The 27,134-nt window shown below is 32.7% G+C and overlaps 2 long non-coding RNA genes across 2 annotated transcripts; both read left to right on the forward strand.

Annotated features, from left to right (window-relative positions):
* The first annotated feature begins 6,517 nt into the window (after positions 1–6,517).
* LOC134271582 (uncharacterized) lies at positions 6,518–6,995 on the forward strand. The gene is made up of 3 exons (XR_009993053.1): positions 6,518–6,632; positions 6,725–6,808; positions 6,906–6,995. It is a non-coding gene; the product is annotated as an uncharacterized LOC134271582 (long non-coding RNA).
* A 4,483-nt stretch (positions 6,996–11,478) lies between these two features.
* LOC134271583 (uncharacterized) lies at positions 11,479–17,699 on the forward strand. Its single transcript, XR_009993054.1, has 3 exons — positions 11,479–11,569; positions 15,278–15,358; positions 17,234–17,699. It is a non-coding gene; the product is annotated as an uncharacterized LOC134271583 (long non-coding RNA).
* Positions 17,700–27,134: the final 9,435 nt, after the last annotated feature.

The following is a 27,134-nucleotide window of genomic DNA, read 5'->3' on the forward strand; positions in this document are numbered from 1 at the left end:
GGGGGGTACTTTGATTAAAAATAAATTAAATCTGCCCTTTGATAAGCAATGGTGCCTCCTTCAAAATTTGTGAATTTCATGGCTTTTGGCCATGGATTAAAACACGAACCAATTACAATCGATGGAAAGTTGTTGCATAATACTCAGGTGACCTATAAGGCCCGTGGGCCTCTTGTTTTTAGACCGAGCTGTATTTTAGATACAGAATAGTTGGCAAATACAATACTGTATACAGGGCTAATACAGAACGGAAAGTAGCTCCGCCCACCACAGCCCCGTTCTGTATTGCTAATACAGAACAGTAAACTTCAAAGAAAAACACCGCTATCGTGTCACAATTGCTTCTTATGAGCAGTGATTAATAAAAGAAGGCGCTATAGGGTTTGGGTTTGTTTTACTGAGGAGCAATTTTAAGGATGCTACTGGGCATTCTTTTTTAAATTATTTGTTGCATATATTCTTTTTATTCTTTTGTCTTGACATCCTTGTATTGTTTTTGCTTTTTTCGTGAGAAAGAACAACATATCTGCGTTCGTTGTCATCCCTCTGAAATTTAAATGAATTAGATTTTATTTGTTCGTGAAACTCAAGTCTGCGAGTAACGTAATGAATGGCAAGATTATAGAAATATGACCAATCAAAAGGCAGAATTATGGGGTTATCATGTCTGTGCAAGTATTCACTGATTTCGCTCTCAAGTATTCTTTGGTGATGATGTTCATATGTTTAGTTCGTCTTGAAAGTCCGCTCCCGACATTCTGAAAAGTGTACAAAATAAACTGTGTTAAAGTAAAAAAAATTGAATTATTACAAATTATTAAGAAAGCGAACCACAACAATTGTAATTAGTCATTTTATACTTGATTAGACCACGGGATGTTCCGTCTACCTGATAAATACACAAGGGTCACGATGAGTGTTATCGATCATCAGGGGATGCTTATTCCTCCATCATGTCCATGTGGCACATTTTTCTTCTCGAATAGAGGAAAGCTCTTTCTTAACGAGGCCGAGTCTAATTATTTGTGCCCTAGGGATTTTAGTAATTTTTTGATAATTAATTTTTACCGTTACATTTATTATTTTAAGATTAAAAAGTCGAATGTTCACCACCCCGATTTCTTATGGGGCCATCTCAAAAGTTGTCAAATTTTACTATTGGACCCTATGGGAATTTGTTGGAAAAGCGCCAATTTATCACATTTTTTCCCCCATATTTTTTGTATTTCTGCACTAGGGATTTCTTTTTCATTCAAGTAGATTAAGGTTATTGTAAAAAGTCACCAAATTGTGACCAAAACAAATCACCATCTAGGTTGGTCTAGGAATTAATTATACCCCCGCTCCGAAGGAGAGGGGGGTATACTGTTTTACCCTTGTGTGTCTGTCCGTCTGTCTGTCTGTCTGTCTGTCCGTCCGTCCGTCTGTTTGTCTGTCTGTCTGTCTGTGTGTCCGTCCGAAACAAATTTTCGTCGCAGTTTTCTCAGCAACCACTCATTGTAGATGCTTGAAATTTTAACACAATCTTCTCTGAGGCATGCCATTTGGTGGGATACATTTTCGTTTAAATCCGATATCAACTTCCTGTTTGTCTGTGCGTCTGTCCGTTTCATACATCACAAATTTTCGTCGCAGTTTTCTCAGAAACTACTCATCGTAGATGCTTGAAATTTCAATACAATTTTCTCTGAGATATGCAATATGGTGGGATACATTTTCGCTTAAATCCGATGTCAACTTCCTGTTTGTCTGTGCATCTGTCCGTTTCATACATCACAAATTTTCGTCACAGTTTTCTCAGCAACTACTCATCGTAGATGCTTGAAATTTTAACACAATCTTCTCTGTGACATGCCATATGGTGGGATACATTTTCGCACAAATCTGATGTCGAACTCCTGTTTGTCTGTGCGTCTGTCCGTTTCATACATAACAAATTTTCGTCGCAGTTTACTCATCAACTACTCATCGTAGATGCTTGAAATTTTAACACAATCTTCTCTGAGACATGCCATATTGTGGGATACATTTTCGTTCAAATCCGATGTCAACTTCCTGTTTGTCTGTGCATCTGTCTGTTTCACAAATAACAAATTTTCGTCGCAGTTTTCTCATTAACTATTATTTGTTTAGGCATATGCCATATTGTGGGATTAATTTTGATATGAATCTGATGTCAACTTCATATTTTTCTGTGCATCTGCCTGTAATTGAACTTGTGTATATTAACATGATAGTGCTTATTTACATCAGAGCGGGGGTATTACTAGTGAGCATTGGCTCACAGATTTCTTGTTAGTAAGGTTTTTTTTTTAACTCAATACCTCTAAAATTGCCATATTACGGTATAAATTCATATCAGTGTTGAATTATCGGCACGTATGATTTTTTACGGTAAAAATAGCAATGTTTAAATTGCTAGTATGTTTCTTTAGATGTTCTGTCATCAGTTTTTAGTATAATATCTATGGACGTCTTGGATATAAATGCGAGTCATGCGTCATTCTTCAGCGTCATTCATTGATTACAAAGTCCGAAAATGGTGACGTCGTTAGAGCCATTTCAGTATTTTAGGTCACCTGAGTCACTCAGGTGACCTATTGCCATCCGTGTTTGTCCGTCGGCGTCCGTCGTGTGTTAACATTTAAACATTTTCAGCTTCTTCTCTGAAACCACTAAACCAATTTCAACCAAATTTTGTATACAGCATCTGTGGGTGAAGGGGAACAAAAATTGTGAATTTCAGGGTCCCTGCCCCCCTGGGGCCTGAGGGGTGGGGGCCAAAACCACTAAAATTAATGCAATCTTTAAAATTCTTTACTCCTGGACATCAAGCAGTCAAACTGTTTGCATGGTTGTAATCAGCAATGAGTCCTCTACCAAAATTGTGAAATTCATGGCCCTGGGGTCAGGGGTTCTGGTGCTAGGGCGGGGCTAAATAAGTAGGTAGTGAAAATGCATTATTTCTTTGAAAATCTTCTTCTCTGCTCCTGGGTATTAAACAAACCAACTAAGTACATAGTTATGATGAGCAAGAGTGCCTCTACCAAAATTGTGAATTTTATGGCCCCAGGGTCAGGGGTTCTGGTGTTAGGGCGGGGCTCTATTGATAATATAGTGAAAATACATGAATTCTTTGAAAATCTTCTTCTCTGCTCCTGGTTATTAAATAAACTAACTAAGTACATAGTTATGATGAGGAAGAGTGCCTCTACCAAAATTGTGAATTTTATGGCCCCAGGGTCAGGGGTTCTGGTGTTAGGGCGGGGCTCTATTGATAATATAGTGAAAATACATGAATTTTTTGAAAATCTCCTTCTCTGCTCCTGGTTATTAAATAAACTAACTAAGTACATAGTTATGATGAGCAAGAGTGCCTCTATCAAAATTGTGAATTTTATGGCCCAAGTCAGGGGTTCTTGTTTTAGGGTGGGGCTCCAATGATTATATAGTGAAATGCATGAATTCTGTGAACATCTTATCCTTTGCTCCTGGTAAATGTGCTAATGACCTAATTACATATTTAAGGCCAGGATATATTTTATTTTCAGTTTTACAAACCCTCCGCTCAAGGTTTTGAATTTTCAGAAAAAAAATTTCTTTCCGATGTCAAATTTGAGTCGGGATCGAGATTTCAAATTTACGAACTCGCACTTCCGGTTTTACGATGAAACGGCGGGTAAATAAAGCTAGATCTGAGAATATAGCTTGGTTTAGTGTAAAATTCATCGATAAGAGTGCCATTCAAAACGTTTCACTCGTTCAAAGGACAAATAAAATACTGACGACTTTGTTGCACAATGACATGCTGGTGAGATAACTATGTATTCGTTTCAAAAGTATCTGTCTGTAAATTATTTCCCTCCCCCAGGTCTTAAACTGCCCGTGGTAGCTATTGCATATTGCCAGCGACATTGTTTAGGTCTCTGTTGTAGCTTACAGTATCATTCTTCAGAAAAGGGTTGCTTATGCATCAGATGTAATGAATAAAACTATGGCAGAAGTTAAGTCCATTTGAGGAAGAATAAACAATAACCTGAAGAAATTAAAAAAAAAATTAACTATTAAAAGGCAAGAATATACAAATATATACAGGCATATAGTATCATTTGTATCAGCCAGAAAAATTATTTTACACTTAATTGAAAAAATGTTCACCCTACTCCCCAATACTCCCTGTCTGTTTTATGATAGGAATTATAATTTTAGGCATCAAGTAAATTTTAGAACAATGTCTACACATATTAAAAAAATGAAGATATATTGAAAGACTTTTAAAGAATTGATTTTTTAAAATAAATTTTGATCAACATCACAAAATTTATAAAATAAGCAATTAAATGTTCTACTTTCCTATTTGTAAGCATTATGTGTCCAGTGATAAGGAGCCTAATAAAAAAGTATTAGGATACATTTAGCATAAAAAAGAATGTACAAATATATTTATAATTGATTTATCAAAATTTTTTATTGCCTTCTCCTGTGGGACTTACTTATTCTCATGTTCATAACTAAACCTAAACATAAAAAATGCTGGCGTTATAATGAAGAAAGGGGCCTCTTTCAAAATAGATAATTTCAGGGCCGCTGGGTCAGGGGTACCAGGGGGGGTACTTTAACTAAAAATAAATTAATGCTTTGAAATCTGCCCTTTGATAAGCAATGGTACCTCTTTCAAAATTTGTGAATTTCATGGCTTTTGGATTAAAACATGAACCAAATACAATTGCTAGAAAGTTGTTACGTGATACTCTGGTGACCAACAAGGCCTGTGGGCCTCTTGTTTTCTAGTTACTGTCGTAAAAGCACATTTTTAGACCAGTTGGGGTTACAGATAATGTTAATTTTGTATTAAAATCAAAATATTTGGCAAAGGTGAAAGTCGCACAAATGACTCCATGAAATTAAAAAGCTGCACAAAGTCATGCGCACTCGAATTAGACTCGGCCTCGTTAAGTAAAAAGTTACATCAACTAGTGGATTATTTAAGATTAAGAAGACACTCAACTGTACGTTATGAGCAATACAGAATTGTCTGAATGTCACTTTAAATCTTAAATATACTTAGCATTGAAAATTTAATATGAAGATCTACTGGTTAAATAACTCCCTAAAAAAGCAATTTTATCAATTCAATTGTCAATTTTATATTTTTTTTTATTTGCTTTTTCATCTTACAGAACAAACCTTCCTGATTTCCTTTGTGTTACAAAGATATCAATGTATTCAAATATTGATTTTAAAAATATTAGGATACTTGTGATCAATGGTAACATAATTTCTCCTTCTTGAGATATTATTTACAAAGAAAACTGACTATTCATTCAACAAAATTAATCCTTAAGCAGTTACAGAGTTGGTTTTGGTTTTTTTTATTTTCAAACTGAAATTTTAGGTTAGAAATATCATGAATATAGAAAAACAAACAGCAACAGTCATTTAATTCTAAAACTAAAATGCTGATATATATATATATATATATATATATATATATATATATATATATATATATATATATATATATATATATATATATTTCAATTTATTAAATTTCGGAAAGAGTGGTAATAATTTTGCTGCAAATCTACTTAAAATCTACTTGAAATAAAATAAAAGTTGGTCAAAAACTACAAGTAATTTTAAAGATGCAATGAATCTCTAATTAAACAACACTTGTTCAACTACCAATGCAAACTAAGACATCTAACGTACATATGAAATGGAGTAGCTAATAAATTATTAGTCTAATCACAGTGAATGCAAAAGGAAGTTTTGGTGCACTTTTAAATTGTGTACTTGACCAAACAAGAATGAACAAGATCACAAGATCTTGCAGGTTTTTCCTCCTTCTCAGCATCTACTTTAGTTGTCTTGAATTTATTTGAAACTTAAAATTGAATATTTTGGAACAACACGCGTAGAATCTGGTGCAAAGATAAAGTACGTATCCTCTGTTGCTGGTCACACCAGCTCTGAAAAAAGGAATTGTCCTTCATAATGTATTTTATTTTCGAAATAAAATATAAAACATGATCGTCCTTAACCTATTTGGGTTGGACATTACATAATTAAAGATCCTCTCCATTGCCAACGGGTTTATTCCCCTATATTCACATCGTAATCAAACACACGACGCCCGTTATTCAATTTGTACAAACCGTTGCAGTTATGAGACTATACGAGGGGTGATCAAAAAGTTCGAGAACTATCTCTATATCTACAAAACCACAATACAGACTAGAAAAAAAATGGCACACTCATAGCCATACAGATGTACATTAAAATTGGAGAGGACTAATTTAAAATTTAATCAACACTGCAACCAAATTGTGTTTCTTTTATGGAAGTTATTCAGTTAGTTCGCGAACTTTGATCACCCGTCGTAACTTTAAAATCAAAACGATTCCTTGCTTAAGTTACACGCCCCTCAATTTTTAAATTAGTTTAAGTTATCATTGGTCAGCTCAGTCATACTTCCTGGTTGATAAGTTTCTTCTATATTATATAAACTCAAAAATGACAGACTCGTCTAATTTGCAGCAAGAACAAGTCACTGATTACTGCAACAGTTATTAAGTGGAGATGTACCTTCTCTTATTTAATTTTTATATTCTTTGGTCTTCAGTAAAGAGGTATGTTTCTTTTTCGTTCTTAAATTTTCATCACTTCTCTCTTTATCTTATTCGTAGATACAAAAATTTATTTTTTTAAATATTTTTTCTAGTTGCACAAACAATCAAGAAGCATACCAAGTTACAGTATCGTATATAAGTTATAACGTGTGTGTTAAAAGTTTCCTCTGGTGGTGGTAAGCAGTGAAAATGATATAAAATCTTTACTTCTATCAAATTGATTTCATGCATGCGAATAGTAGTATATTGATTGCATTTCCATTGTTTTTTCAGCACTAGGCGTGAAAATATTGTCCGATATCGGCCTGAAACGCGATATCGTTGTTGTACTGGCTGGTCGGGCTACAGGTGTCGAACACGTAAGTATACATGTAAATTATATATAACAGTGCGACATTTAACTCCGGACACGACATTTGTCCGGACTTTCGCCAACCACTTTTCCAAAGGTACATAGAAAAAATTTATGTCATCCGGTGGGATTTTTTTAATCGCACAACATGGACTAACCTTTACACCTGAATATCTTCCAGTTTAAAAGATATTACACCTGAAATCAAGAAATCCCATGGGATTATGGTGGGATTTTCTCTCCTAACCAATATCCCACCATTATTCTGTGGGAGAAAAATGAGTTCTGTGGGATTTTTTCTCCTATAGAATCAAAATTCCCATTTCTAACCTTACATGGGATTTTTTATCCCATAAGTTGTGAAATGGGACAAGAAGTTCCATAATTGTCACAAATAGGATTAAAAGTTCTCTATCATAATGTTTTATAGAATATATTATCCTACAGGAGAATGGAAATTGTTTTTATGTCTTTAATTCTTTCCCTTTCAAAATGTCAGTCCTAATTCTTTCCATTTATCATTTTACATTTAGAAAGTACATGCTATTGCAAGCAAAATAATATCAAATTGGCAAAATTTCATTGAAAAATTAAAAAGTTATGCTCATTCAAGAGAACACACCATTCCGATTGACAGAGTATAACATGATGATGAATTCTCCCTATGAAAATTTCAGTACTCTTACAATTCATCATTTTACATTTAGAAAGTACATGCTATTGCAAGCAAAATAATACCAAACTGGCAAAATTTCATTGAGAAATAAAAAAGTTATGCTCATTCAAGAGAACACACCAGTCCGATTGACAGAGTATAACATGATGATGGATTCTTCCTATGAAAATTTCAGTCCTCTTACAATTCATCATTTTACATTAAGAAAGTACATGCTATTGCAAGCAAAATAATACCAAACTGGCAAAATTTCATTGAGAAATAAAAAAGTTATGCTCATTCAAGAGAACACACCACTCCGATTGACAGAGTATCATATGATGATGGATTCTCCCTATGAAAATTTCAGTACTCTTTCAATTTATCATTTTATATTTAGAAAATACATGCTATTGCAAGCAAAATAATATCAAATTGGCAAAATTTCATTGAGAAATAAAAAAGTTATGCTCATTCAAGAGAACACACCAGACTTAAGTACAATTATCGGAGTAATATGACATGATGATGGATTCTCCCTATGAAAATTTCAGTCCTTTTACAATTTAACATTTTACATTTAAAAAGTACATGCTATTGTGAGCAAAATGATACCAAACTGGCAAAATTTCATTGAGGAATAAAAAAGTTATGCTCATTTAAGAGAACACATCAGTCCGATTGACAGAGTGTAACACGATGATGGATTCTCCCTATGAAAATTTCAGTACTCTTTTAATTTATCAATTTACATTTAAAAAGTACATGCCATTGATGATTGCGAGCAAAATAATACCAAACTGGCAAAATTTCATTGAGAAATAAAAAAAGTTATGCTCATTCAAGAAAACACCCATCCGTTTGACAGAGTATAACATTATGATGGATTATCCTTATAAAAATTTCAGTACTCTTTCAATTTATCATTTTACATTTAGAAAATACATGCTATTGCAAGCAAAATGATACCAAATTGGCAAAATTTCATTGAGAAATAAAAAAGTTATGCTCATTCAAGAGAACACACCAGACTTAAGTACAATTATCGGAGTAATATGACATGATGATGGATTCTCCCTATGAAAATTTCAGTCCTCTTACAATTTATCATTTTACATTTAGAAAATACATGCTATTGCGAGCAAATAAATACCAAATTGGCAAAATTTCATTGAGAAATAAAAAAAAGTTATGCTCATTCAAGAGAACACACCAGTCCGATTGACAGAGTATCACATGATGATGGATTCTTCCTATAAAAATTTTAGGCCTCTTACAATTTATCATTTTACATTTAGAAAGTACATGCTATTGCAAACCAAAATAATACCAAATTGGCAAAATTTCATTGAGAAATAAAAAAAGTGATGCTCATTCAAGAGAACACACCAGTCCGATTGACAGAGTTTAACATGATGATGGATTCTCCCTATGAAAATTTCAGTCCTCTTACAATTTATCATTTTACATTTAGAAAATACATGCTATTGCAAGCAAAATAATATCAAATTGGCAAAATTTCATTGAGAAATAAAAAAGTTATGCTCATTCAAGAGAAAACACCAGTCCGATTGACAGAGTAATTAACATGATGATGGATTCTCCCTATGAAAATTTCAGTCCTCTTACAATTTATCATTTTACATTTAGAAAGTACATGCTATTGCTCTTATTCTGTATTTTGTGTTGATGTGCAGTGCTAAGTTTGAACTATCTCATAGGATTTCAATACATATTTATAAAAAAAAAAAAAAAAAAAAAACCTGAGATGCTTGATATTAAACAATAGTGCTAGTATCCCTATTTAGCTTATTTCACAAGGTCTGTAGCTATCTGAAATGTACTGTTTGTACAGTGCTAGTATCCCTATTTAGTTTATTTCACAAGTTCTGTATCTATCTGAAATGTACTGTTTGTAGACTTTGAATTCAAGATTATTGGTAGGAAAGTTAAGTACATGTGTATACTTTATACACAGAATTCACTTTTTATATATTTTTTACGTTCAGTTTCCTTATCTTTTTTTATTCCATTTATTTCTTCAATTTGGACAATTTAAGTGTGAAATTGTGATTTCTAGGATAACATTAAAACATGTCCACTGATGATATACAATATAATTAACACATTATTTTCTTTATATACCAACAGTTCTAATGAGAGCTCTTTGAGTATTTACTATAATTTAAATCAATGATCTATAAATTGTCATTTTACTCTATAAAACTTTCAAAAAAAATCTTTTTCGTCCAAAGTTTCTTAAATTAAAAGTTACATTGGCTATTATTGTTTAGATGAAAAAATAAATCAGGTAAACATAAAGACCATAAGTATTTTAAATCTATAACTTACGTACTAGAAAGGGACATAACTCTGTAGAGAGTGTCGTATTATGATTAGTGTCCCAGATCGGACATATATATTCTTTTAACTAAAGTTCAAGCTATAAAACTTTATAAATGATACATTTTTATATTATCGATAAAACAAAAATAGGACATATTCATAAACGCGTCACAAGACCCCACTTCGAGATATTGACTCTGTTGACTTCTAAACGCTTTAGCTTTGGACGGGTCTATATTTTTGGACGGGGGTGTCGATCCTAAGTTAAGCTCAATGCGTTTCTTTTTTTTTATATTTGTTATCTGAGTTTTATTTCAAAGAAAAAATTATCAACTTCTGTAGTATAACCTGTTTTTCTTAATTTTGCAGTAAACATGGTAAATGTTTGAATACTAATAAAGCAACTTCAGTCTGCTGTTAAACCTACCCCCCCCCTCCCCTTGCTAACTTCCAAGAATCCAATATCTTCACCCCAGATCTCGATAGGGTATGATACATGTATGTATATACCTAGAAGCAATTAAGAGTCTTTTGTTTTCCCCAGGTAGCAAAACTGTCACAATTTGCTTGGAACTAACAAAACATACACAGGGGATATTAACACTCAGAGAGTCGAATTAGCAACTGAACCTCATGAAAAACAAACTCCATGCTTTACTAAACCTCCGGATTGATTAAGTCATAACTTTTTTTTTCATTTTCAATTTTAAAATTTAAATCCAACATTTTTACACCATTCATAATTGATAGCAAACAATAAATATAAAATTGTATATATTTTCCCCCTTAAAAATATAAACTTGAATCATGTTTATGAAAGTAAAATGAATACTCGTATAATAGCTTTTAATTTTTCATTCTACGTTTCACAAAATGGGATTTGAAGAGACAAAATTTTATAGGTTACTAGCTATTGATTATCACATGAAGGATATTTGGTGAATGATACATCATACATGTAGAAGGTTAACAATATATCAAAATGCCGTGAAGAAAAAGAAGACGGGGCTTTATTGAGGCTATGTACTGCTGACTGGACTTTCAAACGCTAACCATGCAAATAAAGTTTTCTTGACGTTTCAAGGGAAACATTTTAGAGATACACAGAGACTACCCCCCCCCCCCTCCACTACCCTCCTCCTTCTTATCATGTTCTCAATGATCATGATCGATGTCCCATTTATATTAAAATTGTTAATATTTTTGGTATTGGACATTTTAATTACCATTATTTAAATTTTTGTTGTTGTAAATACTACCATGGGTATTACCCATGGTAGTATTTACAACAACAAAAATCTGGAAAAAAAAAATAGGCCTGATAATTTATTTCATTTCTTTTTCCTTTTTTTTTTGCTCGTGAACTGTGCATTGTTGAAATTAAAAAAAGATAAATCAATAAATAAAAAGAAGCAGCAATATTCTATCTATGGATTCACTTCTTAAAAATTCTGTGCAGAAGGATGCATTTTTAATTAAATCCCTAGAATTACCCAATGCCAACCAAGGAAAATAAAAAACGGCGACAAGACATTATGAGGAAATTTCCACATGTAGATGTTGACAAAGACCTGCTCTATTTTTGTAAGTAGATTTAGAATTAATGAATTTGTTATTTATTTCACATGTTACTGCATGGATCATAGATTTTTTTTTAGTCTAAAGATCTAGTATAAGATCATCCCGTTTCCTCTGATTTTATAAACAGATTTACAGTGTCTTCAGATGTTATGAATTTCTGTCACTGTAAAGTGTTTGCAAAGCTAGCAGTCTAGTCGATGGGGATATTCAGTAGTACATTATACAAGTTAACAAAGTAAATAATCGTCAGAAAATTATACACATCATAATATTATTCTTTCGTTCGAATTTCCTCAATGACAATTAACGTTGTAGTACTCGTTCGTTCGAATATTCTCAATGACTTGAATGTGTACACAAGCTGATGATTGTACTTAGAAATATATTGTCATGTCTAACTTTGTCTGTAATTTGCAAGTTACAGTTTATAAGTATCTTGATCATTGTTGATTACAGTCATCAGCATTACTGATTAGAAAATTAATTCTTATCTTCTCTCAGACATGGTTTAAAGTATCCCACTACTGTAGTGTACTATAGGGATTAACAAACATTGTGTGTGTGTTGCAAGTTTTATTTCTTTTCTTTCTTCTTTTTTTTTTTTTTTTTTTTTTTTGCTGTCAAGATAATTTTTGAGATATAATATGGGGATCAGTGTTTAATGATTATTACATGTCATGATGGACATAACTAATCACCCCAAAAACTCCTACTTACATTGTTTGGAAGTATCCAAATATCAAATTACTTAATCTTGTTGATCCTCTGAAGTTTACCTAAGACATGTACTCACATGATTATTGATATAATCAATTCTTAAATTGTTTTTTTTTTAATCTCTGAAAAACAGTCTTAAAACTTGAGTGAAAATCAATCTTTAAACTGCTAAACTCATTTTTATACTATGAATACATACTTAGGAATATCATTATTAAGTTATCTTCATGTACTTTTGAGGGGAAAATTATACATCTGTGTGCATATTGATCCTTATGTGTAAGTAAATAATAAAAGACACAAATGCTAAGACTTTTTTATTTTACATATTTATTTGTAAAAATATTTTTTATTACTTTGAAATGAAATAGAAAAACATTCTAGCTTTATTACTAATAATATGATTTTTTATTAGAATTGATAGGGAATTGGATATTTAAGAAATAAAGTTCACTTTTTCATGAATGTTGCAGTATAACCTGCATTGTTAATGTAGCATAGATTTAAATTACACAAGGACTCCCATGCCAATTTCAATAGTCATCGCCCACTGACTTCAAACACAAAGGTAGCCGCACAAGAATTACATGCATATTTGGCCTCCTAAGTGTCAGACACAGAGATGGGTGCACATGAGATTTTCATGAATATTAGGCCTTCTTAGCTCCTGACCTATCGACCTGCCTAATTTACATTCCCGTAGAATTATTAAGAAATCAACTCTCCTAACTTTCAAAGAGTTACCACAGAGAAAAATAAAGTGCCCCGCCACAGCATGATATGTCCGTCAAATATTGTTCAATAATCATAAATTGGTTTAGAGTGAAAGAAAATCAGGTAACCTTGATTAACAGATTGACACAGATTTCAATGATCTAATTTCCATTTCTTATCATGTTGAAAATATTGTACATGTATACATCTCTAAGAAACTTACAGTGTAGGGATTAATTATAACTAATAATACATCATATAATTCTAAACTAGCTGTGTTAGAGCTTAACAAATATCTATCTGCAGCTTTAAATTGTTTATTGAATATTTGAATGCTACAGTCTAATAAAAAAATAAAAAATAAATCATTCTTTAGACTATAAAATTCTAAGTGAGACATGACTGCAATTTGTTGCAAATATATAAAAATTGAAAAGTAAAATTTTTTTTTCAATGAACACATGTATAATAAGCTTTAATTACATTATACAATACTAATTTAGTTTTAATCATGTACACTAAAACATTAATTTCTTTTAATTACATTAAATCAATTGAAAGATCTTAATCTGGAATATAGCCATCAAGAACTCTTAATTAACACAAGCAACTATGAGGTCACAGTGACCAATTTGACAGGTTGGCCATAGCATTTTTATATCAGAGCAAATTGAGTATTATGACAATCCTAGGCCTAATAGTTTCAATTTATTGGACGGACAATGAAGCCTATATACATGCATACATTAGCTTTAATAAAAACAGACATGGAAATATGGCATCATGACATCATGAAAAATTCTAATACTTAAAACTTTTACAGATACTGGTAACTGTATGCAGAACATGCACAAAGTTTCATTTATGGTATATTTAAAGATGAAAATAATTAATATTTGTACTTCGTCCTCTTAGGGTGAATTTTAGTGTCAGTCATTTTGGCTGGATTGAGAAAGGATGACTGCACTTAAGGAAACTTAGAAATTGCGACATAATTAATTTTAAAAATGGGTACATTTCTTTTAATGGTAGAAATAATGTCACTGCAACTTTGTGTATTTACGTTAATTAAAATCGTCTTAACGAAGTTCGAACAGTTTTTATTGACCATATTCTGGAATTCCATAGGATAATGAGTACACCCACCTTTTTACAGGCTTAATACATAGTCAGCGCATGTTTTCTATTTTTCTACATTTTATGGTAGTTGAATATTTATATATTATTAAAAATCAGAGCAACCTAAAAAGAGAAAAAACTGTTTCTTTGTGTGTGTAATTAACCACGTGATTTCTATACCCAGGTAACTCTGTGAATACTAAATTTCCATCACGTGACGTGTAAGGAAACACGCATTCTGCTAGGCGATAGTGATTGTCCATATCTGTTTCAAACCATACCCATCGAGCCACGGGTTATTCTTTTTTCTCTTAGATATCTTTAAGATTATTCTTATCTTAAAAGCGTTTCATTTTACTATATTTATATATTTTCGAGTGTATTGTATGTCTCTACATGTTCGTAGTATACAAGAAAAAAAGAGATTTATTTGTTATGTTTTGAACCATCGCTTATCATGAACGTCCAAAGTAAAATCCAGTAAATAAAAATAAAATCATACCATCCCCAGCACGCTCATTCATGGGGATAAGAAATTAAGAAAAACTTCAGTAATTTTGACGTTTTTCTTTCTTTTTTTTTTTAAAAAAAAAAGTAAAAAGTCAGACCTGGATTTATGTGTGTGTCATCTGACATCGGCACATGAAAAATTCTGACATCAGGCCATTAATTGCTGTTGATTATCAATGGCTACTTCTATCGGTCGATATTATTTGTTACTAGTTATATACTTTATTTGAAAACTTATATATAGTAACAAACATATGCCGAGAGTGTGTGAGAGAGAGAGAGAATGCACCAAATATAAATACAGTAGTTATTCTAATTTTAGACCACTCTTCACAACATTAGCTCCGCCTTTTATGCATATTTATAAATCTTATATCCAATCAAGGGCAGATAAGTCTAATTTCCCGATATTTGCAGAGAGGTGGGGTAAGAAAACAACAAATTATTTTATTGCAACGGTGAATTTTATGACATTGCCTTTCATTTCATTTTGGCAAAAATGATAACAGAGATTGAGAAATTTGAGTGATTGATTGTTTGATACTCAACATGTTCAATTCATTTTCTAAATTTGGTGAAAATTTAATCCATGCTTTGTTATTATACATGTAATTGATTTTGTATGATTTATTCTATTTTTTCCTTTAACAGAAAATGAAGATATATATACTGACATATAGTGTACATGTACCTTGAAGATTTGTCCCCCTTGTAAATACAAGAAATGCAAAGGTAATTCTTTGTGAGAATAGAAAGAATTAAGGAATACAATGTAATAAAATTTTTCAAACCATACAACAAAAACTACTTTGAATAATTAATATGCAACCAACCATTTACAATTAAATTCTGCAGTTTTATTTAATATTGAAAAAAATCAAATTTGATAATTTTTAGCTCACCTGAGCCGAAGGCTCAAGTGAGCTTTTCTGATCAGATTTTGTCAACTTTTCACATTTTCGACTTCTTAAGAACCAATGGGCCAGAAAACCTGACACTTATCAGGGCTCTCACACCACTTTTTGGGACTGGGGCCGGGGCCGGGGCCGTTCAAATTGGGAAAATAACCATCCTTTTGGGAAAAGTTGGATAACCAATATTCATTTTAAAAAATCCTCAAATTTTGCTTTTCTAGCATTTTTTCATCTATTTAACTCTGGTTTTGAATACAGATCAAACATGGGTACGTAGGCTATTTATGAAAGTACATTAGCTTTTTCATTACTATCTTTGAGTGTTGATATTGCGGTTATCTGTCTTTCTGAGTGACAGTCGCTAGTCACATTGTCCCGAATTTCCTCGATCACATGGACAAAGTATAATTGCTTACCAATACAGCGCGAGACTGATCATGCCGAAGCGTGCATGGGTATGTTTCTACGTGCAGTTAACTAATATTTAAGTGAAATGTCTTTTTTTTGAAACCAAAATGATGTTTTTTTGTCGAAACTACATGACAAGATACTCTGAACTCATAGTACACATTTTGATAAAAACAATAACCTGGTTCCCTGAACCAGTTTACAAATGCATTTGGCGCGAACTAATAAAATAGTGGTACAGTTTCACTTTCATTTTCAAGTGTGTTTTGTTTGGGGTCTTTTTGTGATTAAGTTTCATGGACTTTTATTTTGTAATTAATATTTTGCTATGAAAATTGGGAAATTTACACCTTTCTTTTGAGAAAAAAGGTACTTTTTTTGCATTTGGAACGGGGCCATTGAACGGCCCCAATTTTAGAGAATCGAGAGCCCTGCTTATGTTGAAGCATCCTGGGATAGTGTAGATTCTAAATTGTTCAAATTATGACCCCAAGGGACTGGGTGGGGCCACAATAGGGAATCAAAGTTTTACATAGAAATATATAGGAACAGTCTTTAAAAATCTTCTTCAAGAGAACCACTGGGCCAGAAAAGCTGAAACTTATGTGGAAGCATCCTGGGGTAGTGTAGATTCTAAATTATTCAAAATCATGACCCCTGGGAGTTGGGCGGGGCTACAATAGGGAATTCAAATTGTCCAAATTAAGACCATTGGTTAAGAATTGCATGACCCAGTCAAAGCTTCTCAGGTGAGCGATGTGGCCCATGGGCCTCTTGTTTAAGCTCTACTGGTCAGAGACCAGAAGAGCTTATGCGATAGGAAGGTGTCCCTTTGTCGGTCCGTCTAGTTGTCCATCCGTTGTCTGTCCGTGGCATCTAGTTGTCTAACTGTCCATCTGTCTGTAATTTTTCAAAACACTACTCCTCTGTTTTATTCTGATTTCAATATAACTTGGCACACAAGTAGACTGCACTAAGGTACATAGTGCATTGTTTTTTTTAAATTTCAATGAACGGTGCTGCCATGGTTACTAAAAATAGAAATTTCTGTATAAAAATTCCTTTAAAACACTACTCCACCTACAATTTTGGTATGATTTCAATGTAATGTGGCACACAAGTAGACTACACTTAGATACATAATTCTATTTAATGCTGTCTGTTGCAAAGTTTCAAATCCAAGTGCTTCTTTTTCTTTGTTATGCATACAGACCAGTAGAGCTACAGTCTCATCAGAGACTTCTTTATTATCCTTTTCATCACACCGCAACTTTCTTTTTTTCAGTATACACAGATATATGTACATACACATAAAAGGAGACATCATCTCATGATCTGTGGATCCATTGAAAACTTTAAGGACAAAACTGTTGATAATTCATTCATGTAAAGAGTGTTGACTTGAATATTGAATATCTAAATGGAACTAAGTTAGAGAATTAATTTAATAAGTATTATATTGTATATTACTCTTTTTATTCATCTGTCAAATTTCTTAATTAAAAATTAAACTTAAAGGCTTAAATAAGGATTTTTTTCATTATTTTAATTAGAACAAGTTCTTTAATTTATTTTTCTCTTACATAATTGATAAACAGGCATTTAAGGTCATGCGCAATGTAGTTTGCACTTTATTGGGTTCTTCCCTGGAGTTCAATAGTTCCACTAAAGGAAGGACCTGTGTGCAATATTTTTATTGTCTATATATGGATTTGTAAATCTCCTCTAAAACAGTTTTGATGAAAAAAAATCTGGAATTTATGTTTTGTAATTTTTTATACATTTTTCTTTGAATAATGCAAAAATTTTCAAACTTTAATATCTTTTCAAAATCCCTGGAAATGCATGCTGATTTTTTGTCTAAAAATATGTAATATGGTACATGTATTATAAGTTTAAATATAGAATTTCTTGAAAAATTATCAGTAGGTAAGATACCTTGCATATTTCCTTAAATGTAAAATGAAGGGATGTGTACCTTTATTAAATGAACTAGGGAATTCATGAAGTGTGCATATTTATTTAATAGTGTTTTATTTTGCATGCACTATGCCTAAAGGCAGAGATTTTTTACCGGGTGGTTAATTCCAGGTGAGGGGCTTATTTTGTACAGGTGTGAATGCCTTGGGAGCTACCAGTCTACCTGTGGCCATCTGTCTCCTAATTCCTATACACAGGAAGTGGTTTAATACACAGTGAATTACCCAGATGTCAAACTTTACCTGTGTTGGGGTTTTGAGACAATTTTGAATTTAAATAGAAGTAATACAAACTTTCTCTATAATCTATATTGATTTATTTATGAATGTTTGAAAACACCCCTACCCATTCAAAACAATTATGATAATATCATACTATAAACTCAAATATTACAACAAAGATTATTTTAGATGTTAAAGTATGTGTTAATAAAAAAAATAAATACTCCAGTAACAAGTCTAACGACCATATAAGACTTAATGTTTCATTCACTCCAAAGACTCCATGAATTGAATGAAAAGAAAGCCTTGTTAATTAACTATATTTTTAAAAAGAAAAATGTAGTTATTTTTGACACATGGTGCGAGTGCACTATGTGTCAAACCCTGGAAATGTTTATAATACATGTAGGCATATAGTTTTGCAAATTACTACAGGTAAAATTGTAAATATTTTTATGCATCCCTAGTATAATGTCATCTTGTGAACGTGCGTCATAATCTTTTTCTTTCAAATTTTTCTTGTTCATGCTTTAGGTATAATGTACAGATAGTTTTAGAGAATAGTATTTGACAAAAAAAGGGGGGGGGATTACAAAGAAAATTTAAAAGAATTATTTTGAATGTTAATTTTTCATCTGAAGTGTTAAAACTCTGCAGAATCTCAGAGTGAATGACTCGCCCCAATAATATATATTTTTTACTTGGAAACCCATCATGTGCAGTGCCAAACCCATAGTCGAACAACTATTTGGCATAGTATGTTTATGCTACAGTGTATTTAAATCCTTAATAAGAAAAATATGCAAAAAGAGTTCTTTCTTAATTGTATATTTTTTATGTCACAAAGACAAACTGACAGGAAGCATAATAATTGAAAATATGCATTTATTACAAGAAAATTTAATTCCTGAAAGAAGCTGAATAAATTTAAGCCACTGAAGTAAAAATCAATTAAAATTAGATGAAAAATAAAAAAAAATAGTGCACTACAGTCAGTTTAGCGCCATGCGTGAAAATCCAACATCGTTATTTAAATTACATGTAGATTGCTGAAGTAAAAGTTTAATACCCAAAATCTTTTGCTATATTTGCATCCGCGCTAGTATTAAAGTGAGCTAAAAAAAATTAACTAACTGTGGCCTGAATCTCTTAATTTTATATGTTTTGGGTTCATATGTCCAAAATCAAGGTGCATACATATGTTAAACAAAGAAGAAACTTGCAATGGCCTAAGGTGACTTATCAGTTGAATCCATGTCAATTTTTTTGCATATAGTTATTTTATGTACCAAAAATAAAAGTAAAAGATCAAAGAGTGCTTTTATTAAAGAAGTAACCATGGTAACAGAACTAAGGAAAACTTGTCTTCTACTGGATGATAAGAAACACTGAGTAGATATACCACCGCAATTTTTGGATCCATGCCCTTTCATCATGTTTATTTTTGAACGGGTTCAATGAACTGTCAAAAATTATGGAAATGTTTCTAATTAAGGTGTAGGTAAAATGTTTTGAAATTAGTGAAAAGGTAAAATTGTTAAATATTTTTAATGCAAACTACCAGTAAATGTGACACAGTAATGAAGACGGTTGACTATTTTTTTTTCAACATTATTTCTTGTTACATTTGTCAGAACGGGTTCGTTATGTGTAAAATAATTTCCAGCTGTCATTGGAACAAAAACAAGGCATGATCAGGATCATACAAAGAAAATTTAATTGTAAAAATAGGTAAATTATTACAGTTTGTTCATCTGAATAAGTTTTAAAACTCTTTGAGAATCTCAAAAAGAATGAAAAATATTGAAAAACAAAAAATTTCATGTGATTTTTTACTTGGAAACCCATCAGTTTAGTGCAGCAAACAGGCAAAGATCTAACAACGTATATGGATCTGATCTTGTTGTAAAGCTTGACAAATGACACTTCGAAAAAACACAATAAATTGCATTTTAATGATTAGGAGGAAAATAAACAAAAAAGATTTCCTTCTTTCTTAATTGCATTTTTTTTTCTCCTAAAAGTTTACAAACAAGGAAGTTTTAAAAGAAGGTAATCTGGGGAAAAACATACAAGGAAATTAATCTTTTTAATAATTTAAAAAACTGAAATTTATAGAGATAATTAAACCACTTTTTATTTTTAGTGCTATTTCATTTAAAATATTTAATCATTTGAAAAATAAAACATTACCCCACTGCCCCCCCCCCCCCCAAATTGGTTAATTTTAAGAAATAAAAAAATGGTGTAGGAAACACAGAAACTTAAATGAAAATAAATGATTAATGGTAGTTAAACTGTTCAATATTTTCTTTATTTGGTTTAAAACTGTTGTTTCTTAATCCCATGGGAGAATTTTTTTCTATTTTGAAATAAAAATGGGATAAATCCCACATTTATAAAGAGATGGGAGATTATTTTCTGTATACAAAAATATGGGAGATTTTGTCCCATTATAAAGCATTTATGGGATTTTTAAACTTCTATGGGAGAAAAAATCCCACAGAATACCCTTTTCTCCCACAGAATAATGGTGGGATATTGGTTAGGAGAGAAAATCCCACCATAATCCCATGGGATTTCTTGATTTCAGGTGTAATATCTTTTAAACTGGAAGATATTCAGGTGTAAAGGTAAGTCCATGTTGTGCGATTAAAAAAATCCCACCGGATGACATAAATTTTTTCTATGTACCTTTGGAAAAGTGGTTGGCGAAAGTCCGGACAAATGTCGTGTCCGGAGTTAAATGTCGCACTGTTATATATATATATATATATATATCTTGATTAACTTTTAAAATTTACGCTTTAGATAGTAAATGTTTATTGTGATGTCAAGAATTCTTCTTTATAGTATCGCATTATTATTATTTAAAAGAAAAATTGATCTGTTTGATATTTACATTAACCCAACAAATTTGAAGCACGACACACGTATCAAGTTATGATCAACTGCTTCCAGGAAACAGAATGCACTCTTATCAAAGAGTTAACAAATAACTTTATCTGAAGAAGGATATGGAGATAACGAACAGTATTCAATCTCAAAGTCCATTAAACAATACAAAATAAGAGCAGAGCAAACACGGACCCATCAAACATCAGAGGTGGGATCAGGTGCCATGGAGGAGTGAGCATCCCCCGCCGACCGGTTACACCCGCCGTGTGCTCCTTGTCATGATCAGGAAATAACGGGAAAAATCCGTCGTGAATTCAGTGTATAAATACTGAACTAACAATTGGTATGAAAAACGTCAGTCAGTATTTGAGTCAATGATAATTTGTATTTGTTGACAAGGTCATTGTATCGACCATAGAACTTATGGAATGATGACTTTAAACGAGACTGCTGATATTCTTGTTTCGTCAACTTGCTTGTCAATAAATTACCTCGTTTTAGAAATTGTTCATACGTAAAGCATGCTCTTGCGTATCGAATCAACTGGGATATGCCTATATAAAATCCATATGCAGGTGAAGATGGTATATTGCTGCATTAAGGGAAGTTGACAATAGAAAAGTTAAAGTCATCACGTTCATCATATAGCTTTGTTGTTAGATTACCATTAACGTCTTTTCAAGTAAAATATTCAAGTATGAAACATATGTGTAAGACTCTGTGGTATCTTTTATTTCAAGCTCACCAGAATATATCGTATCGACGTAGGAATGGAAATAACCATTATTAATTGACAACACGTCGTCGATATATCTAAATGTCGAGTTGAAGGCCATAGCAAGTGTTTTCTTCTTTTCACGCATAAGATTTTGCAAAACTTCTGCTTCATATGAATATAAAAATAAGTCTGCTAATATTCCAATAGATTGTTGGAATACCTGGTCTCCAAAAACCACATAGATATTGTCAATCAGAAACTCAAGCATCTTCTTGATGTCAACTTCAGAATACTTATGTGTGCAACCAGAATCTGTTTTAACAAAATAATTTTGCAAATGACCAATGACGAGGTAAGTAAATTTACGAGTTCCATTTTTATTGAAGAAGCAGCTGTCAATAATATCAAAAAGCCTGGATTTTAATTTGTCGTAGGGAATTGTTGTGTAGAAAGTTGAAATCTAGTCATTATTAGATGAAACTAGAGGTGCGGTGAGCAATGAGCTCACTAAATGATACCCCCGCCTTCTACAAATGTATATGAATTTGGAAGACCCAAAATATGTGTCGGATCAAAAAGTAAAATAGGAAGTGCACAATGGCATTATGTAATAAAGATTCTCTAAAAGTTTCATCATATTTCATTCAGTGGTATTAGAGTAGTTGCGGATAAAAGATGGGTACCCAAAAACGTAACAGACAGACGGACATCCCACCTTTAAAGCGAGAGGTATAATTATACCCCCGCTTGAAAAGCGGGAGTGTATATAATAATCGTTAATTCCGTCCGTCTGTTACGCTTTGGGGGTACCCAACTCATTATTATTATTAAAAAAAACTTAAAAATAAAACGTGGTTCTGGCTTGTTTTCCTGATTCACGGTTGTAATGAACTGATTACGGGCTTTTTTGTGGATTACAACGTGTTATGATATACAATTATGGATTGTTTAGATGTTAGAGATCACCAATTTATCAGGTCTGAGTAGGGTTGTCACGCACGGGTGCTTGCGCCTTCGGATTACGCAATTTCTTTGTCTGAGGGTAACAACAGTTGTCATCCTACGCGTGAGGGAGACATCACGAATTGTCTCACCTTACGTGACATGCTCTAAACCAATCAGATTAACTGCATAATTCTGAAGGATAAAAATATTGTTTGTACTTTGCAACAGAGACGATGTATTAACACTGGGGTAAACAGTGAAGAAAATTTTGATAATGACATTATCCTGATAACATCAAAATGGACAAAATGCAGGCTAGATCTGACGGCAATGTAAGAGGGAAATCATGTGCTATTCGATCAGCTCTTAAAAGTATACTTCAGGACACAAGCGTTAAATCGTCTAAAAATTATATAAATTGATGTTGATTCATGAAAATCTACACTGGGTATTGATTGGATACTGAAGTCCATTTCTTGTTTATCTGATTCGGTAAAGAAACTGACAATTGTAGGTCAATATATGGCGCCCAGTTTAGGTCCTAATACCGATGATATCGAAAGGGGCTTTAGCCAAAATGCACCTATTGCAACTAATACCAGACCTTGTTAAGAATTTATTAATTGGAACCAAGAAGACTTGAATGATTATTCATTGAATGATTTTAACTTGATTTATCTAGAGAATTCCCCAAGCAGTCCTTTAGTAGTAGGTATTGTTCCCCAGATTACTTTAAAGATGAAACACCTAATAAAACTGGAACTACAGAGAAAATTGATTATGTAGATGATGAATGGTATATCCCACAACTTAGTCCAGACGAAGCCGCTGGTTCTAAAATAGAGACTGGCTTGGCTATAAAGCTGTAAATGCAGCTCTTTTAGTAAAATCAAGTAAAGAAAGCATGAATGACATTGCTAAAAGGTACAGTAGACCAGAAAACTGTAAATATCTTTAAAAAAAAACCCAAGGGTTAACAAAGAAATTTGGGATGCTATGAACAAAAATACCCACTCTTCTGATCTTGCCTTACAAGAAATACAAACATGTATGGCTCAGGGTTTGATTCCCATTGTTTCATTGGCAGACCAGTTGGCAAGTTAAAGAACTACACATTCAAAAAACAAAGTCTGTTATCTGACTCCACCAGTATGTTGGGATATAGACTTTATAACTTGTCTATGAGAGAGAGAGAGGAATAAAGAGTTGTTTAAACCCAAGGAACAGGTAAATTTGAAGTTCGGAAATTTATGTTACCAAGCAATCTGTTGGAGATAAATGTGTGACCAAACCACGCACGTAGCATCGTTTTTGAAAGTGGGGGGGGGGGCAACCTGAGAAAATTTTTTTGTCTTACCTAAAAAAAAGTTGACAAGCAAAAAAAAAAAAAAAAAACCAAAATTTACAATTACCCATACTCGAAAATCCTATTTCGTGGGGGGGGGGGGGGGAGGGAGGGGAGGAGGGGGGGGGGGAGTAGTGGCCAACCTTTTTCAAGGCAAACTTCCTTTACACTTCCAATTTTTTCCTATATTTTCTTGCTATGTATATACTCTGGTAAAAGGTGGGGCCAACCATCTTTTCAATAGACATTTTCTATAGTAAAGGTAATGTTCGGGAAAGTGGGGGGCCAGGCCCCCCCCCCCTGCCCCCCCCCCCCCCTGATACTACGTGCCTGCAAACTTTAAGATTTCAATGATATGAATAAACATTCGTTGGGTTCCCTTAAGGGTCAAGCTTCTTTTAATACAATCAAAAACAATTCTAATACTTTAAACTTCCGGGGTGTTGCTGTTGGTCAAGGTTACCAACAGCAAAACCAGTATCAAGGCTGGGGTAGGGGGCTAGATTTTCAAGTGAATATGTTGTAGGTCGACTGACTTTGGCAGATTTTGAAATGCATATTAATAAACTGGAACTTTTCGCAATCAAGTTCTCAATGAAAGCGTTTTTCAGTGATTATAGAAATTGTCACATTGGAATAAAATCTGACAATACAACTGCAATTTCTTTTAATATAAATGCAATGGGTGGAATCACAGGTACCTGTGGACAGGAACACCCCCCCCCCCCGATATTAAGTCCCCGCGAGGCTGATTGGACATTTTTTCAAATACCCCACTGTAATTATGAGAAAGAAAGGTACCCCCACTGGTCTTTCTAAGTTTAAAAACATCTATTTTATATCAACCTAAAATGTAGATTCTCGCCGTCTCTACATATATTTCTGTCCCAGTCCCTGTGTCTCGTAAGAATCCACAATATCTCCTTAAACATTATTCCAGTCAGAACGTTTAAATTATCTTAGGTAATAGCAACGGAAGTGCATAGAGAATGTTTCTCTCTAATTAGGATAACATTCCCGAGAAGAGTTTTGGCCAGAGCATAATAATCTCTCTCGGGTGATATAATACATCTCTATGCACTTCCATTGCTTTTACTGAAAAGCTTTTGTCGGTTTGACTCTGTGTCTCGTAAGAATCCCACAATATCTCCTTAAACATTATTCCAGTCAGAACGTTTAAATTATCTTAGGTAATAGCAACGGAAGTGCATAGAGAATGTTTCTCTAATTAGGATAACGTCCGAGAGAGTTTTGGCCAGACATAATAATATCTCTCGGGTGATATCATACATTCTCTATGCACTTCCATTGCTTTTACTGAAGGAAATTTCAATGTTCTGACTGGAATGCTGTTTAAGGAATTATCTATCGAGACAATTTTCAGACTCAAAAAGAGTAGATGCTGAAACCACATATCTTTTCTCGAATATGACATCAATTTTTCTTACCTGACATTGATCTTTTTGTTTTAAGATTAAATGCACAATAAGACACTTTAATATCTTGGACTTTGATCCAGATGCTTTTGAATTTGACGCTTTTATTTTTTAGTCCTTATATTTCCCCCGTTTTAGACTCGTTGGGAAAATATTAAGATATCATCAGACAAAGGAGATAGAGCTATTATATGCTTAATGCCTAGGTCACATTTAAGCTGATGGTCGCGCGACTAAATTTTTCTGGTCTTGTCGGTTGAAAGAACATGATCGGCCGATACAGTATCGGGCGACACAGAGCAGTCACATTAAGGGTCCTCCACACCATGTGACCTGTGACGTATATAGAGAAAAAATACTTTTACTTCCGCCTTTATTGAGAAAATACATGAACGAATTGTCCTACCACCGTTTGTAAACAATGAACACATGCTGATCATGGCATGATGATCATGGGGTTACCGATGAAAAGGATTGCGGTATTTTTTTTAATAAAAGAACAACAGACGTCTTGGATTATGTTAATAAAGATAATAATTCCTAGACAAAAGGTACCGGTGGGTATGACGAGAAACGTATAGGTTATTTACACTTTCAGGCTAATCAACCGAGTCTGTTTTTGATAGTTGAACATCTTGAAATTTCGGCACACTAATTTGTACGTTTCAATAATACATTATCTTATTGTGTGTTTATAAATCGATAAAAATCATGCTGAGTTGTAGTTTTCCTCTTTTATTTGTGTCCAGTTCAGTGGCCAGTATATTACTAAATATAGTATGGTGACGTAAGCGGAGACTTGCCAAAGTTTTTGAGTCCCCAGCGACAGGAAAGATAACTCCGAAAAAGGAACTTTGATACCAGAGACTTTGAAAATGTTTTTTCTTACATCAGTGCATTTAATTTTAATTCAATTTTTTGATGTAATCTAATTCATTAATGTTTCTCTCTACAAAAGGAGTCCTTGTTGATTTTTCTCGTGATGTATTTAAGAGAAAATGAGTTTTATGTACTTTTTATAAATGAAATAAATTTCTGTAAAAAAATGTGTTGATCGATAAAATTAAGTTTTTATGGTTATTCTGTGAGCTAAAAATATACGAAAGGGTAAGACAAAATTTTTTGTGCTAGGTATGAAAACGCCTTGGGAAAAATTTCTTGAAACTGTGAATTATTTTAAAAAATCAGTATAAATTACATTTTTATCCCTAGACAGTTTTTAAAGGTTGATATGCTTGTTAAAAGTAATGCTCATTAATATGAGTACATAAGCTGTGGGTGTGTGGAGGACCCTTAAAATTCCTAGAGACACCGATGACTTGGATAAATGACACAAAAAATCTTTTTTCTTTAGAATTCAGCAATATTTTTTCATAGATCTATATTCAGATATGTGACGTGAGTAATGTTTGCAAGGCAAAGTGGCATAATCTTATAAAACTGTGACTCACTATTGAAAATATGTGCAAAATTTTATATGGAATTGCATAAAAACGACAAATGGTGCATATCTAAGCAGCAAAGAATACTAAAGATTTCTTTATATGTTACGGATTAATTGTTCATGTTATTTCCGTTCAAAAAATTTATATCAATCCGTGCATCAAAATTTTGTTTGTGTTATGTCTTCTTACTAGGTTAAA

Source organism: Saccostrea cucullata, unplaced genomic scaffold (genome assembly GCF_032062105.1).
Source record: "Saccostrea cucullata isolate Sc308-1 unplaced genomic scaffold, CSIRO_AGI_Scuc_v1 ctg8568, whole genome shotgun sequence".
Taxonomy (NCBI): domain Eukaryota; kingdom Metazoa; phylum Mollusca; class Bivalvia; order Ostreida; family Ostreidae; genus Saccostrea; species Saccostrea cuccullata.